We start from the raw sequence: 15,678 nt of genomic DNA, 5'->3' as shown, positions 1-15,678 counted from the left end.
CCAATTTTTGGATACCCTATATAGGCAGTGAGATTTGACCTGGAAAAGTGAAGTGTGTTATACACAAGAGTGTGAAGGACTCCTGACTAATTTCCAATTGGAAATTGATTAAAAAAAAAGATTGAACAGAAGTGACAATAGAATTCTTGTGGCCAAACATGCTTTTGACGCTGAACTTGCCAGGAAAAAAAGTAAGATGAGAAAAGACTTCCGTATGGCAAGGAAATCGTCTAGGAACTTGTGGTCTTTAACCCGAACATTGAAAAAAATAAAACAAACATATAAGAACTACTGTAAAAGTCACAGGGCGACCATGTGCCAGTGAGACGCTGAATCTATGTTGGGTGACCTGATTAAGAAGGATTCGAGGGCCTTTTATCATCTGGTGAATTGAGGCGATGTGGGCATTGCGTTTAACCAACAAAATGCCGTACCAGAACAAAAGAGGGTTAAGTTCTTTGAGAAACTCTATGGAAACAGTGATGAGCATCAGCTGAGTAATGCGGATGGGTAGAAGTCTGTGCACCACAACAATTGGTCTCTTCCGATTGACCAAAAATTCATAGTCATATTGATAAAGGCCTGCAATAACTATAGAGCAGCGGCTGAATGGCCTAACCAACAGTATATTCAAGGAGGACCCTGAACTGTGGGGGAAGATCTTAACCAAAAGATTTGCTGGCATTATTTGTACGGCTGTGCTGCCTTCCTCATGGGAATTGGCGACAGTGGAGCCCAAATATAAACGAGTGCCTCAAAATGAGCCAAGGAATTATAAACCGATCTCGTTGATAAATGCAGACTGTAAATTGTTCTTGTCTATAGTGCTGGGTCATTTAAACAAATGGGTTGAGTCGACACACCAGTTGTCAGTGATACAAACATGGTTCGAAAATGTCACTCAACATCATTGAATGGTATGGTAATTCGATTTCTCCAACAACAAGCTTATGCCAAAGATGAGGGCAAGGTCTATGTGGCCTCAATTGACCTCTCCAATGCTTTTGACAGGTTAGACCATATGAGGGTGTGGGTGTGACTTCATGAGTGGGGCTTGCCAGGAGGCCTGCTGAAAATATTGATTGGTCTCCATACTAGATCTGTCATACAGGTTAGACTCAATAAAGATGGTGACCTTTCTTCCCAGAAACCAATGTGTTTTTACTAGGCTTGGGAAATGCCAGGTGCCATCTTACTGACAAGGCTATTTAAACAACAAAAAGGCATTGCTCGCCGTTCACAAACTAAGCCTGCAACCGGGCATGCTGCTACCTGGACCTGACGATTATCTCCTCAGGTTTACAGCCCACTGAAGGAAAGAAGAAACAAGAAGGAGAGAAATCAGCCCATATAATAGCACAGTGAGTACTGTTGTAATTGTTTTTTGATCCGGGAAAAAATTCCAAAAGGTACCCCTTACCTGAAAAGACATCAACTCTCGAGTCTCACCACAGAGAAGTACTGAAAAGCAAATAGAACAGAATCCACAATCCATGTATAGCAAGAAAGGACAGTAGTTCATGCAGACAAGGAATTCCAAAATCTCTTGCTTACCAGACCCTGGCCCACACTGCAGATCTTCACAGCTACTGGGGAAACCACCAGGGAGAATCCTATGAAGGAAACACACAGACAAAAAGGGTTCACTCAGACCCATATTATGCTGAAGAAAACATAGGAGAAAACTCTTGAGACAGACTTGTAACTCAGTGAAGTAACTGAAAGGACATTCTTCAAGCAGCCAATCACCCATGGGGAACCAGTCTGCTCCAACAAAGCATTGAGAGCAACTGTTTGGAAGCCAACTATGCCTCACCTGGGGAACCAGGTAAAACACGAGAGGCCTAGTACACACATATGACTCCCTATGTAAGTTCTGTGGGACGCCCGGAAAATTTGAAATTGCAGGGCACATTATACTGGATTGTAGTGCATTGGAAGTCGAACGGAGGACCCATGTGGGGAGTTTTTGTTCCACCTTTAGCTTGTTGCCACGGGATGATGTGTGGCATTGCTGTACTTGTGTTAATAATATTAAGGATGGGTTGGAAATTGCATCTTTTGTGATATGTTTAAGCTTATCTAAACCCCAATTTGTAGAATGCTTATGCTATTGAATTGGTAGATTTTTATGTGTTTTTAAGAATTTGAAAAATTCTAATACAATGAACCTGGTATAAGTGGCATGGATTACTAATGTGGATTGTAATGTTTTGCATTTTAGTATATCTGATGGGATGTCTATTGTTTTTTTCTGTGTTCCTGGTCTTCTATTCTTTCCTTCTTTTTCTCTTTGATTCGTTTTGATTTTGATATTGTCCTCGAGAGAATTGTAAAGGTTTGAATAAACCAAAACAATTTAAAAAAAAAGATTTGGTTCAGCAATCACAGATCCCTTCTCTTTCCAGCCTGGCCGTGTTACAAGTCCAAGCTCCAGAAATAGAAAAGGTGACCTGGACTCAGCGACTTTGTGAGTTGGACCCTTACTCACTTTGGTATTGGGCAGACAGCTGCATGGTGGCACCAAAAGCACTACTACCTTCCCTGGCACGAGTGGCCCACAACATTGCCCATTCAGGGAAAAATGCATTGATACTCAATCTTAACGAGAGTGGATGGCTCCCGGCTTTGCAACGATTGTGCACCGGACATTGTGAGACGTGCACTGTATGCATGGCCCATAAAGTAGGGCAAGCTGTGAAATGAAGCTGTCTACAAGTCTGGTCCCAGAGGGACCATTCTTAAAGGTGCAGACGGATTTTGTACAGGTAAACATGTGACAGCAATGTATGTGATTGTTGATGTTTTCTCAGTTTTGACTGACGTGTACCCATGCCAAAAGGCGGTTGCCGTTACTGTTCCAAAGAAATTGTCATCTGAGTTTAAACCCTGGTTTGGACTCCCATTTGTCAGAAATACTGTTGGAGTTACACACTTCACTGGCTAGATTGTTAGAGAGGTCTGCAAGGAACTAGGTATTCGTCAGCAGTTCCACTGTGCTTACCACCACTGTCGGGTGGCACAGTGGAATCCCAAAAAGGCCATCACAAGCTCAGGTTGCCAAGAAACAGGGCTAAAGTGACCCCAGGCACTGCCCCTAGCCCTAATCACCATGCATAGGCATGGTCTGTCTTCACATTATTGCAGGACACCTTCTAATTTTGCATCTGGGAAATGAGCCTGTTCTTAATTATTGTCGTGCCTTAGTCAAGGCTGTTCAAATCTGGGCTGCCATACCAGAACCGGCGGATATGCCCTGCCATATGTTGCAGCCAGGTAACTTGGTCTTTGTGCATGTGCACCAGCAGAAGTCTACTCTTCAGCCCAGGTGGCCTGGACCATATTTAGTAAGTTCGATTAACAACCCAGATCACTGTGACATGTTCCAAACTGACCGCATGTACATGCTGCCCACTTTAGCAAGGTACCAAAACCTGTTGACAGAACCTTCTCCAGTTCACCCAATCCCCACCTACTGGCCAGCCCAGCTGTCTCCAATGACACACCACCAGATTTCCTGCCAACACCCCAGCCTTGCTAGTACCAGTTCAACCTGATACTGCAGGCCATCCATGAGCAACAACGGAAGCAGACTCCACTACTCCAAGTGCACCTGTACGCACAGGTACTGAGCCAGGACCATCAACTTTTCCACCTCTTTACTGTCATGGACACCCTACAGGAGTTGCTGTTCAGGCTCCTTCACCAGGGGACCAAAGCTCTGAAGGGGACCACCCCGACCCATGTCTCTACCCTTGCATATAATTTGCTGCAGGATCATTGATCAGAAGAGGAGGGCCTGCAGGTGCACTGACACATTGCTGGACTTGTGCGCTGGACAACCATGCGCATCCCATATGTGGCACTACACTGGCATAGATTGGAAGCTGCATCCACTAATATGCCAGCACCTGCTGGGTTGCAACCCTGATGCTATCCTCTCTTGGTCATTCTCTTTGTCCTTATGACCACTGTTTATGGCTCTGGCACGTGGGTATTTCTAGCTGAACAGTCATCATAGACTGCCTTGATACATTCACGGGCATTTTCTTTACTTATTTAACATTTATTCATTGCAGCCCAAGGCCCGTTCTCTGCAGAGACACTTGGAACATTTATACTGTCCCTAGTCTTGAAACCACAGACATGTGTGCCTTGAGCTAATTAATTGCTCCTAGCAAACATTTCTTTCCCATACTAACTGAACTCCAACCCCTTTTAGTGAACTTCATTACGAGTATGGCAGTAAGTGGTAAAATTGGAGGTAATTGGGTTACCTCCAATTTTATCACTATGCCAAATGATGAGTTTTGGCTTTGAGTGGAAGATTTACCTGCAGCAAAGGACTGGAAGTAAATCTTGCCACTCAATGCCAAAAAATTGTCAGAATTGTTCGAACTACCCCGGCGGTAAAAATAGACACAAAATAAATGGGGATTTACACTGCTACCACCACCTGTAATCCTGTGGCAAATCCAGAGGACCAAGTGGTGGTAATTGTAAATCCATTTGGCGGTATTTCAGAGGATTTACTTCTGAAATACCTCCAAACTCATAATGAGGCCCTACTATTGCACAAACAGTACTTCCATTGGATTCGAAGAGCAGGCTCTGGTCCCAGATATCTACATCATATCAGTTTACTTGACTACTGTTGCAAATGTTGTTGGTTTATTGATTTGTCTCTGGTTCCCTGTGATTGCTTCCTTTAAAACCACATGTCATCAATACATTGGTCCATCGGATCTATGTAATTTCTCAGAAAGGTTTATCAGAGAATAATTTTTCAACAAAATAATAAAATGAAAAATCACTAGATGTTTTATTTCTTTTATTTGGGGACGGGGGGCAGTTTCCCTATGTTTATGAGTCCTGAGAGGATGGCCCAACAGAAGTTGAGATAAAGCATGAGGTGGAAGAGATTATAAATGGGTAATGGAAGATTGTGGTGGATGAGGGGGAAAGGCTGTTGAGGACGGTGATACAGAGCTTGAGAAGGGGCATATGGATCATTTCCTGACTCACACCTAGTTGTTCGTCAGAACCCAGCTCCTATTAGGCCGGGGGCCCATGTGTCATCTTCTTCTCAGGATACAGGGCTAGGGCTGCGGCATAAGTCAGAAATGGCCTTCAAATTTTAGGCAGGACAAGCAACACACGAGCCGAGATGGAAAACAATGCTGAAGAAATTGCAAACTGAATGCAAAATCTATAACACCAGAAAGAGCTAAATTCCCAGAAATCAATGTGTTTTTACTAGCCTTGGGAAATGCCAGGTGCCATCTTACTAACAAGGCTATATAAACCACAAAAAGGCATTGCTCGCCGTTCACAAACTAAGACTGCACCTGGGCATGCTGCTACCTGGACCTGAGGATTATCTCCTCAGGTTTACAGCTCACTGAAGGAAAGAAGAAACAAGAAAGAGAGAGATCAGCCCATATAATAGCACAGTGAGTACTGCTGTAATTGTGTTTTGATCTGGGAAAAAAATCCAAAAGGTACCCCTTACCAGGAATGACATCAACTCTCGAGTGTCACCACAGAGAAGTACTAAAAAGCAAATTGAACAGAATCCACATTCCATTTATAGCAAGAAATGACATTTGTTCATGCAGACAAGGAATTCCAAAATCTCGTGCTTACCAGACCCTGGCCCACACTGCAGATCTTCGCAGCTACTGGGGAAACCACCAGTGAGAAACCTATGAAGGAAACACACAGACAAAAAGGGTTCGCTCAGACCCATATTATGCTGAAGAAAACAGGAGAAAACTCTTGAGAAGACTTGTAACTCAGTGAAGTAACTGAGAGGACATTCTTCAAGCAGCCAATCACCCATGGGGAACCAGTCTGCTCCAACAAAGCATTGAGAGCAACTGTTTGGAAGCCGACTATGCCTCACCTGGGGATCCACCTGGGGATCCTGGCAAAACATGAGAAAAGGCTAGGTTGACCAATATGGTCAGGATGTGAGAGATTTATTTCTCTTCGGAAAAGAACCACAGAATGCCATCGAGAGAGATTTAAACACTATTTTAAACATACTCATGCGCTGTGGCTACTTGGCTGGCAATCAGATATCCGCATTCCGCTGACCAGAATTTACAGCTTGTGTCATTAGGTTGTGGCTAACATGGTAGGGGTAGTGGAGAAACCACAACATCTATTCAGGCTATGCTGGTATCTAGGTAAGGCACTACAGAGCATGAGGAGGAGGAGGATGTGGCTTGCAATCTGGAGGAAGTAGAGGCAGAGTAATTATTTGTATTTATTGTGATGTAGCCACACCTTCGACTTTTCACATATCAAATGCAAGTACATATAGTTTTCAAAGCAAAATTCACTTAAAGAACAAAGAAAATCAACATAAAAGAGCTACTTAAAAAAGGGGGAAAAAAGAAAGTTAATTAACTACCATACATTAATTTTTCCTTAAAACAAAACATGGTCCTCACACCTCCTATACCTTTATGGTTAGCCCTGTTTCGTGACCAGCTGATAGCCTGTCCCAAAAGTAATCTGTGCACAGCAAATCTAATCTGTCCACCAATAGACCCAAAAGATGACATCTTACATCAACAGTGCTCTTGCAGTTTATCAAAATATGATTCAAAGATTGAACAGCCATTTCATTGCATATAGAGCGGGAGTTGTCTCTGGATGTAAACTTTTCCCTGGAGGCTCAAATTTGCCCTGTGTTAATCAGATCTGGGCACAGCCTCAGAAATTCCATCCTTAGGTTGGCTAGGAAGCGTCTAGGAAGCATGCCAGTTATCTTGGGAGATAGCCACACAGTTTATCATATTGCAACAATGATTTTGCTAAAACAAGACCCCGCATTTGATTACTGGTTTCAATCCAGTCCAGACGTAAAAGAGCAGATTTTACACCCATTAGATTGGTTCTCAAGTCTTCACTTGTATGATTACATCGATACAATATTATGGTAGCATCATTTTCTAGCTGGATCAAGACCGGACATGAGCCTTTCTGCATCTCACGCACCTTGTACATAGAATTTGCCTGCAGATTCACAATCTGTCTGTACAAGGAGATTATCTTCCAATCAATATATACTTTCATCGATTGGAAGCCCAGTTCGTATCTCAGGCACACTATTGGAAGGCACTTAGGCAGATTTTAAGTCTTTTTTTCAGATTGTTCCCTCTATCCTAGACCAATTTAGTGCCTGTGAATGCAAGCATATCCCACATTTCTACCAGAGGTCTCTACGCTTGATCAGGCCATGAGGTTAGATCTTTTATTGAGCAAATATCTATATCATTTTTTGACCTGCAGTTGGCGTTTGACACTGTTCCTAGAGACCTTCTGTGGGCAACTGATTTCAGATCCCCCCCAAGGCTAGGACATGCCATTGGGTCATTATACTCTGGAAACAGTGCTCCGATACCATGGCGGCCTAATGGTGAAATGATAGAGCAAGTTCCTATCAGCATTGGAGCCAGAGAGGGATGATTGTTGGCTCCCCTTTTATTTTTGTCATATATCAATGATAAAGCGCCTAAGGATGCTCCAAATCTGGGTTCCTATAAATGGACCCTAATTATTTTCGCAGATGATGCTGTTTTTTGAGTAAAATCCTGGTGGGAATCCAAAATCAGCTTGAGGTCTTTAGGAATGTATGTGCTTCAAAAGGCCTTTGTATCAATCAGGTAACAATGAAGCCAATTGTTTGTGCCCCACATGGGAAACATGCTCGCTTAGCAACTACATTTTATCTAAATGCTCACTTTTTGGAGTTGGTGGACTCTTTTAACTATCTGGGTCTGGCTTTTTCCCAAAATCTAAATGGTCACCTCAGAGAGCAAGGAGCGCTGTGATGGGGACGCACACCAATGTGGCCTTATTGCTAGTATGGTGAGGAGAGAAGGGTATATTATCTTATTGATTGTGCCTACAGGTTTCATGAGCAAGTGGTATATTCACAACAAAAAGAATACTGGTACGTCAAGGATTGGCTCATGAACGGTGTAAATGAATTAGTACCATATAGGTCCAATACCTCTATAACCTTATTGGTTATGTAAAACACTACACCCAATTGTATATAACAGAGTCATAACCATTTATAACAATTGAAAACACATTTAATGTGGAAAATTCATGCATATAATTAAGTCAAACATGTAATTCACATTCTTAACAGTGGATAAAATCTTTCAAACCATATATTAACGGGTTGAACCTATGAAAAATGAAGAAGACAAAATCAAAAACTAAACCAAAAAGAGAAAGGACGAACCCGGACCAAATCCGGACATAAACAAGAGTTCCTTGTCATTTTAGGCATTCAATTATTTCCTATACAAATAAGAACAGAAATACACAGTGAAGTTACTCTGGAAGTCAATACAATATTTTTTCTGACAACGCATCTGAGGGAGAATAAGAACCCAAAACGGCTTCACCAAAAAGGAGTAAAAAGGAGTGTCCTTGCAAATGGAGCACTGAAAACAGAGTTCTTAATCCAAACTGGATACAGTATTTATTGAAGAACCTCCCGTATCCTTTAATCAAAAAAATGCGTTTCGGCGGTGAGAACTGAGTGGAGAAAATAGAATCTTCACAGTTGGAGAGAGTGTTCCGCCTTCATCAGGGCAATAAGTAGCAGGACCCTAAGTGATAGTTCAAAGTGGAACCGCTGAACAATGGGCAGTTCCCATGTTGTCAATAGGATGAAATGGTTGATGAATGGTGCAAACTGGCGAGCTAAAAGTGGTCGTGTGTAGGAGCCAAAAGCCGTATACAGGACTGGTGTATATGTCAGAATCCTGTGTAAGCTGCTGGAATGAATCAGCAGAAAAGAGTATCTATAGGAGCCCGCTGGGGGGAGAGCTCAAAAATCTGCGTCTCGTGCAGAGAGAAAGCTGCATCAGAGTCCTCAAGAGGAAAACGTCCCTGTTAGGGGCGTACAGAAATGGTGACTCTGGCAGGGTGGAGAGTAAAGCTCCAGTAAGCAAGAAGAACCGGCGAAGCTGGAAAGACAGCCGTGTCCTGTGAGTGGGCTGCGTTCAAGAGCAAGTGGGTCTTAGAGTAATTAGCAGAAGCACAAAGTGGGTGAAAGTAAATATTTATTGATTGTTTGTTGATTTCACAATGAAAGTCTATTAGAATTACTCTTATTCTTTAGGGTCCTTTAAAATGACTCTTATTCTTTGAGGTCCTTTTTCTAGTATGGTTTCCTGCTTAAGGGGAGAGGCAGTTTTGAAACCACTAAAAATGTATTCGATGCGGGTGGTCCTGGCAATGTCCTATGGAGCTATGCTATGGAGATGTGCATCTATTCAAGTGCCTGATAATTATTCCTTAAAAGACTATTAGGCCTTTCCATCAATGCTCCTTCTGTACCAGTTGTGCTTGAAGTAGGGCAAGTCCAGATTAGATACATCATTATGCTTGCACTCGAGCTGTACTTGTAGGATTTGGAATTCGGAGACTCTTGCGCCATATAGGGAAGGACAGGAAGAACTGTGTTCCTTTACTGGAGGTAGAACGCTGCCACGGTTTACCCATGTGCGAACTATGCTTCACAACATTAGACTTGCCGACCTATAGCCAAACCCCACAAAACTGGGCTCTGCTCATAACAGCTGTGTCAAGTCTTCTTTTCCTCAATGGTCATGGTGCAGGATGATTGACATTTGCCTCATGATATGATATGATATGATAGTTTATTCATATAGCGCCTATACACAATGTGTTTAAAAGCGATCATGAGTAAGCGGGCGGCTAAATAATTGTTGATTAAAGAAATTTAGGGGTTTGAGCAGTATTTTTCGACCTCCATTTGAATGCGAAAGAAAATAGCACCTTTACAAAACTTAGACTTGGCATTTTGCCAATTGCGTGCTACTTTTTTAAATGGCGGGAGAATGTGTCTGCTCTCTGCCCGTACTGCTCTGCTACAGAGGATGAGATGCATTTATTTTGGTTTTGTCGTGCCTATGTAAGGCAAAGAACTCATTGGCTGAAACCAATCTGGTTGTGACTAGATGTAAAATCTTCTTCTGCTGTGCTTAATTAATTGAAATACAGTACTTTATTAGGTGAGATCAAAGCCATTGTAGCTTTTTTATTATTATTATGCGTTTAGGAAACGGTTTTGTGTGCTTTAAAGTTTATGATGTTTTATATCTGTTTTAACATTGTTATATCTGCGTTTGCTGTATATGATCTTGTATGGTGTTATGTCGCAAAAATAATTTTTTAACTAACCAACTAACTAACTAACCTAACTAACTAACGTATAACAATGAGGGAATTACCTTAATTTTTATAGTATCTTATTATTGGGATGAAAGAAAACTTGCAGTATGCACTATACAATTTTTTCATTTTTTCACCAGAGGAGCCAGTTTGAATTCCATGTCGAGTTCCAATTGGCTTAGCATTTGGATTGGAAGTAATTTGAAACATAAGTAGGTGACTTCTTTTTCACGTGGCACCGGTGGCTCTAGTAGTTGCCACTTAAAATGAGGGGCAATCTTCTGTGGCCTTATACAGACCACAATGTAAGATTTCTTGGGATTTACCAAGAGATTGTTTTCCCTGGCATATTTACCAAATGCATTTAAGAGGCGGTGAAGGCCTACTGGTGTGTGGTCCAGTAGAGCAATGTCATCACTGTAGGCTATCCAATTTATGGATTGCACACCAATCTTAGGTCTAACCAAGGAGCCAGGGATCTATGAGTTCGATAAGTTTGCTAAATAGAGATTAAACAATAGTAGAGCAACCATACACCCCTGTCTGAGCCCCCTTTCAGTGCATACTCCCCTTGATAAGTCACCGTTAGTGTTCAACCTTACTCTTAGGTTTGTATCTTCATGCATACTTATTAGTATAGCCAGTAATGGTTTGTACAGGCCCCAGGAGTCCAGTTTCCATCACAATCAGTCCCTATTAATTGTATCAAAGGTCTTAGATAGATCTAGCTAGGTCATGTATAGTATTGGGCCATTCTTCTTCTATGAATTATTAGATGAAATTGATATTACCAAACCAATGAGCGAGGTAGACAGGCCTTTCTTAATTTTAGATATGACCTTTCTCTTGTTGACCCACTCTTCCAAATCTCTTAACAGGGCACTGGTAAAGATCTTGCCATCTGCATCCAGCAGGGTGATCAGCCAGTAATTTGTAGGATCCGCTGGATCGCCCTTCTTCTAAATTGATATGATTACAGTCGATTTCCAAGATGCTGAAAGCTTCTGCTTATTGTAAGGAACTCATGGATGCAACAGTAAAGACAGACGCAAGTGATCACAGTTCGAGGTTGTTTATTGAACAATGATTGCAGGGTGGAATAACACCTAAACTAAACCTAAATTTATGATGGGAGCAAGTGTCGACCATCAAAAGAAAATAAGGCCATCCCTGTAGCGTTGTGTCAAATAAAAAAGGCCTATACTAAGAAACCTATTGCCAAACCTTACAACTGATACAAAAAGTTGTATGGGATAGTTTTCAAGAAAAGAAAAAAGTGTGCACAAATAATATGTCAGGATGCAGTAGCTTTGGTCTCTCTTCCCCCGTTTTGAGCACGGGTAAGGTGGGCTCATGGAGCACAGCACACACTCGAGCTTCCTCAGCACAGTTCTGTTCCAGTTTATCAGGAGCCTCGATGGCCCAGTCACATTTCCCTTGAAAGTCTCTTGCCTACGAGGGACGGAAATGTTCAAATAACAAAACAAAAGTTCCTTCAACAAAATAAAAGTTCATTTCTTGGTTTCATTTAGGGTGAGGGTTCTTCACCCGTGGGTCCCTCTTGTGAAAACAAAATCAAAATATCGAGGCTGAGTACCCCAAAAGGAAATACACTGAACACGGGTTACAAAGGAACATACAAAGTACTTTATTTTATACTGAATCCAGTTACAAAAACAGCAAAAATCAGATAGCTATCGTCCCTCAGTACAACACAACAAACTCCAGCGTGGTTCAGTGTGTTCAGTGAGAGACGTTGTACATTCCTTTTAATACATCATCGATCTAGGGTTCGAGCCAAGTCTCGAACAACCGCATATAACTGGTTTGCCTTTATACATGTATCAACAAGCCTATGCAATAACTGTGTAGTCTAAGATTTTCCATGCAGGCCTTCTCAAACATTAATACAATGTAGTTAAACAGATGTTCTATGTTCAGTATTTGAATACATTGTTTCAACATATGCTCGTGGATTAGTTTCATTGCAAGAGTAATCCTTTTACACACAGGTCAACGAAGGACAAGGTCTCAGTTCGCAACATCAACAAGTGGCCTGCAGGCAAGTTACATATTAGCTATGTACAGAGGTCAAGAAGGCTATGTTGTATTCTGGAATGAGATCGTCCACCATTTTAACTCACAGGGTGACTTTTACAAAGCAAATCCTAAAATGGCAGTTTGACCTAAAATGGCGGTTTACATGGATTTAAGGTCAGGACCTTGCAACGCGGATTTCTTTCGCAAGCGACTTTCGAGCAGCTTGGCGTAGGCCAATATTAATATATTTATTACAATAGGAGGCACGATATACTTTCTCTTTCGACAAACCCTCCTTTTGGCCCATGCCAAGTGCTAAAAACTACTTTGGATCTCCTGCAAATAACTCCATGCATCATCGCCCATGCACCCTGAATCACTATCGGAAATATCTATTGCCATTAGGTAATTTGCTAAAATATCTTTCAACACATGTTTTTGGAAGTTTTATCCGGGGCATACACTTTATGTCCTATCGAACCTATCGCTTGTGCACAACATCCCCCTATCATCGAACACATACCAGGTAGACACTGAATACAGCAACAAAGAAACAACAGGATTCCCAAAATAATTAGTAAGACCGAAAGTACCTTCCAACCCCAAGATCGCAAGAAGTCCCAGAACCAAGCGCTTAGATCCCAATTTCCCCTTAGGAACATGCACTTCGGAACTAAGGACGTGCAGATTCTGTATTGCCTTGAAGATAGTTGGGGAGGAATCTGGAACGAAAACACAGCAAGCGGACCCCACTAATTTGCACACTCCACCACGCTCAGCTAGAATAATATCTATGCCATTCGGTTTTGAAGTGCTACTAATCTTATCACCTTTTGTTCCAACGCTATATTATAGAGTATGTCCGTGGTCCGGTTGATGGTTCTCTCCAGTACTCTCGCTAGTTTTCTGATATCTTCCAAATTTGCTATCTGCCCTCAAAATGGCACAACTGACTTAACTATATCTCCCAAGATTTGTGCTGGGGTGTCACCATTCTCGTCCCGTCGTGGACGAGCCTTCGAAACTTCTTTTGTACTAGCTATAAACACCCCAGCTAACAGGATCCCTAAATAACAGATTCCCTGCCAATCCCTGGGCAACCATGGGAATGCTACATTACCGCAGACAAAGTAGACAGGTTTGCCTACATACAAAGGTCTGTTTTGCCCAGTCAAATTTGCAACGTTGGCACAACCTAGAAAATTTCCCATTGACTAAGTTCCATTTCTCTGTATGCAAAAAGAAACTGAATCAGGGCTATGGTTAACAGTGTAAGAAGGAGGCATGGCATCCTTATTGCCTATTGGAGCCATTTTAAAGGAAATTAAATATTGGAAAGGACGAGACAGTTTATCAGAGGGCCTAATAGAAGCAACATTCGGTTTACTCCTATTTGCAAAAAGCGAGCATCCCAGGGGAGTCAAAACACGTTTCTCAAAACTATTCAAATTGGTGCCATCAAAGTTCCCTGAGATGCTATCATTCCATCGGCCAAAGAACAGTGCTCCAAGAGAAGCATAGCAAGCAGTTGTCAATGGTAAAGGATGAATATACCAACCTAGCCCCTTTTCCCTGTGTTGCGGTAAATGTGAGCAGACCCAACAGTTAGATTTTGTCATGATGCCTACCTCCAAGGAGCCAGGTCCGACCCAGCAACCCCAGAGGCAGGCATCATTCCCCCCAGGGAAGTGCCAGCGGGCCCAAGCTGGGGCCCTTTGGACACAGTCCTGGCGCCTTAGGCGCAAGGCTCATGTTGGACCCCTGTCCTGGCGCCTTAGGCGCCAGGCTCATAAAGCTAGACATGTGTTCAAGTGTTCTAATGTGCACTTACCTGATGCAGACCATGCTGCTACATCCAGGCCCTCTTGAGGCCTGAATGGAACTACTTTACCTGTGGGACTACTTTCCACCTGGGTGTGGTCAGGGAAGGATACATACCTGATCGGTGGAAGGGTACATGCCTGGAACTTCTTCCAAAGCTATTTAAACCACGCCGATCAGCAACTCACGCTTCGCGTTGTTCTGCTCCTCGTAGCTGGACGCTCACCGTGTCAGCTACTGCTCTGGACTTCAGCCACACCTGTCAGCATCCTGGGTCGCCTGCAAAAGGAGATAAGAAGGAATTGGAGAGAAAGAAGACCTTACCTGCTAAAGCTGCATCACGGGGACATCACACCGACGATCCTGAAAGGGAAGACATCATTTTAAAAGCATTTCGTTTCGATCGCTGCAGCGCTGCATTTCACTCACCTTTCTTGGGCGCCTCCATCTTCAGCAGCGATCATCCGGATCCGCACCCACTTCCCAGAGCCTAGAGAGAAAAGACAAGAAAACAAGGTGAGAGAAGGAAGGGAAAAAGGAAAAGCTCAGTTTCCTTCTAAGACTTACCTGTTGGGTCATTCCCATTTCATTTCGGGTCCTGCCGCTTCCAGGCATTCCGGCTGCATTTTACTCACCTTTGTTGGGCGCCTCCATCTTCAGCAGCGATCATCCGGATCCGCACCCACTTCCCAGAGCCTAGAGAGAAAAGACAAGAAAACAAGGTGAGAGAAGGAAGGGAAAAAGGAAAAGCTCAGTTTCCTTCTAAGACTTACCTGTTGGGTCATTCCCATTTCATTTCGGGTCCTGCCGCTTCCAGGCATTCCGGACCCTAGCCCCAATGGGGAAAAAAGACAAAGACATTGAATGAGCGAATGCAAGACATTACCTGAACGCTCATCCAGAACTTACACTTCGGGTCGGCGCCATATCTCTGGCATTCCGAACCCCGGCCCCTAAGGGGAAAAAGACATAAGCATTAGCGCTTGCTGCAATAAGACAACGAACATTATTATTAAGCTTGAACTTTTGAACTTGCAACAGAACTCTTACAGCGCCTCACCTGAATAGTCAAGCTTATATTGAACTCCCATCAAACCTCAACCCAGTGAAGTAACTGGGTTTCAACGCGCCCCTGCATCAGAAGCAGGATGGAGAACTCATCCTTCCAAACCCTAAGGTGAGACTTCACAGGGAATCGTTGAAGGGTATCGAGGAGGGTTGGAAGGGAGTGGGAGGCTTGAGCATTATTCCGTCAGTAGGTAATACTCCCTTTTCACGCACAGGGGAATATTCCTGCGAACCAGAAAAGCCAGAGTAGAGGGGCCCTTCCTGTCCATCATCAGAGTCCTGCGCTTCACCATTGAAGAAGCATCAGCGCTCGAAGCCAGACCTGCGCCTCCGTGGGAATCAGGTGAGCGCGACAGATTTATTAAAAATGGCATGTGTAGCATTCATGATAAGCAGTAAAGTGTTATTGTGGTACCTTTGTTTGTGCTGAGAATCCCTAGGGGATAGAGTATGCAAATATACAAAGGGAGTAGGAACAATGGGTGCACTTTCAGTAGGCAACAAAAGTTCTAAAGAGTG

This window comes from Ambystoma mexicanum, chromosome 5q (assembly GCF_040938575.1).
Source record: "Ambystoma mexicanum isolate Mex_15411 chromosome 5q, UKY_AmexF1_1, whole genome shotgun sequence".
NCBI classification, from domain to species: Eukaryota; Metazoa; Chordata; class Amphibia; order Caudata; family Ambystomatidae; genus Ambystoma; species Ambystoma mexicanum.
This window is presented reverse-complemented; position numbering follows the sequence as displayed.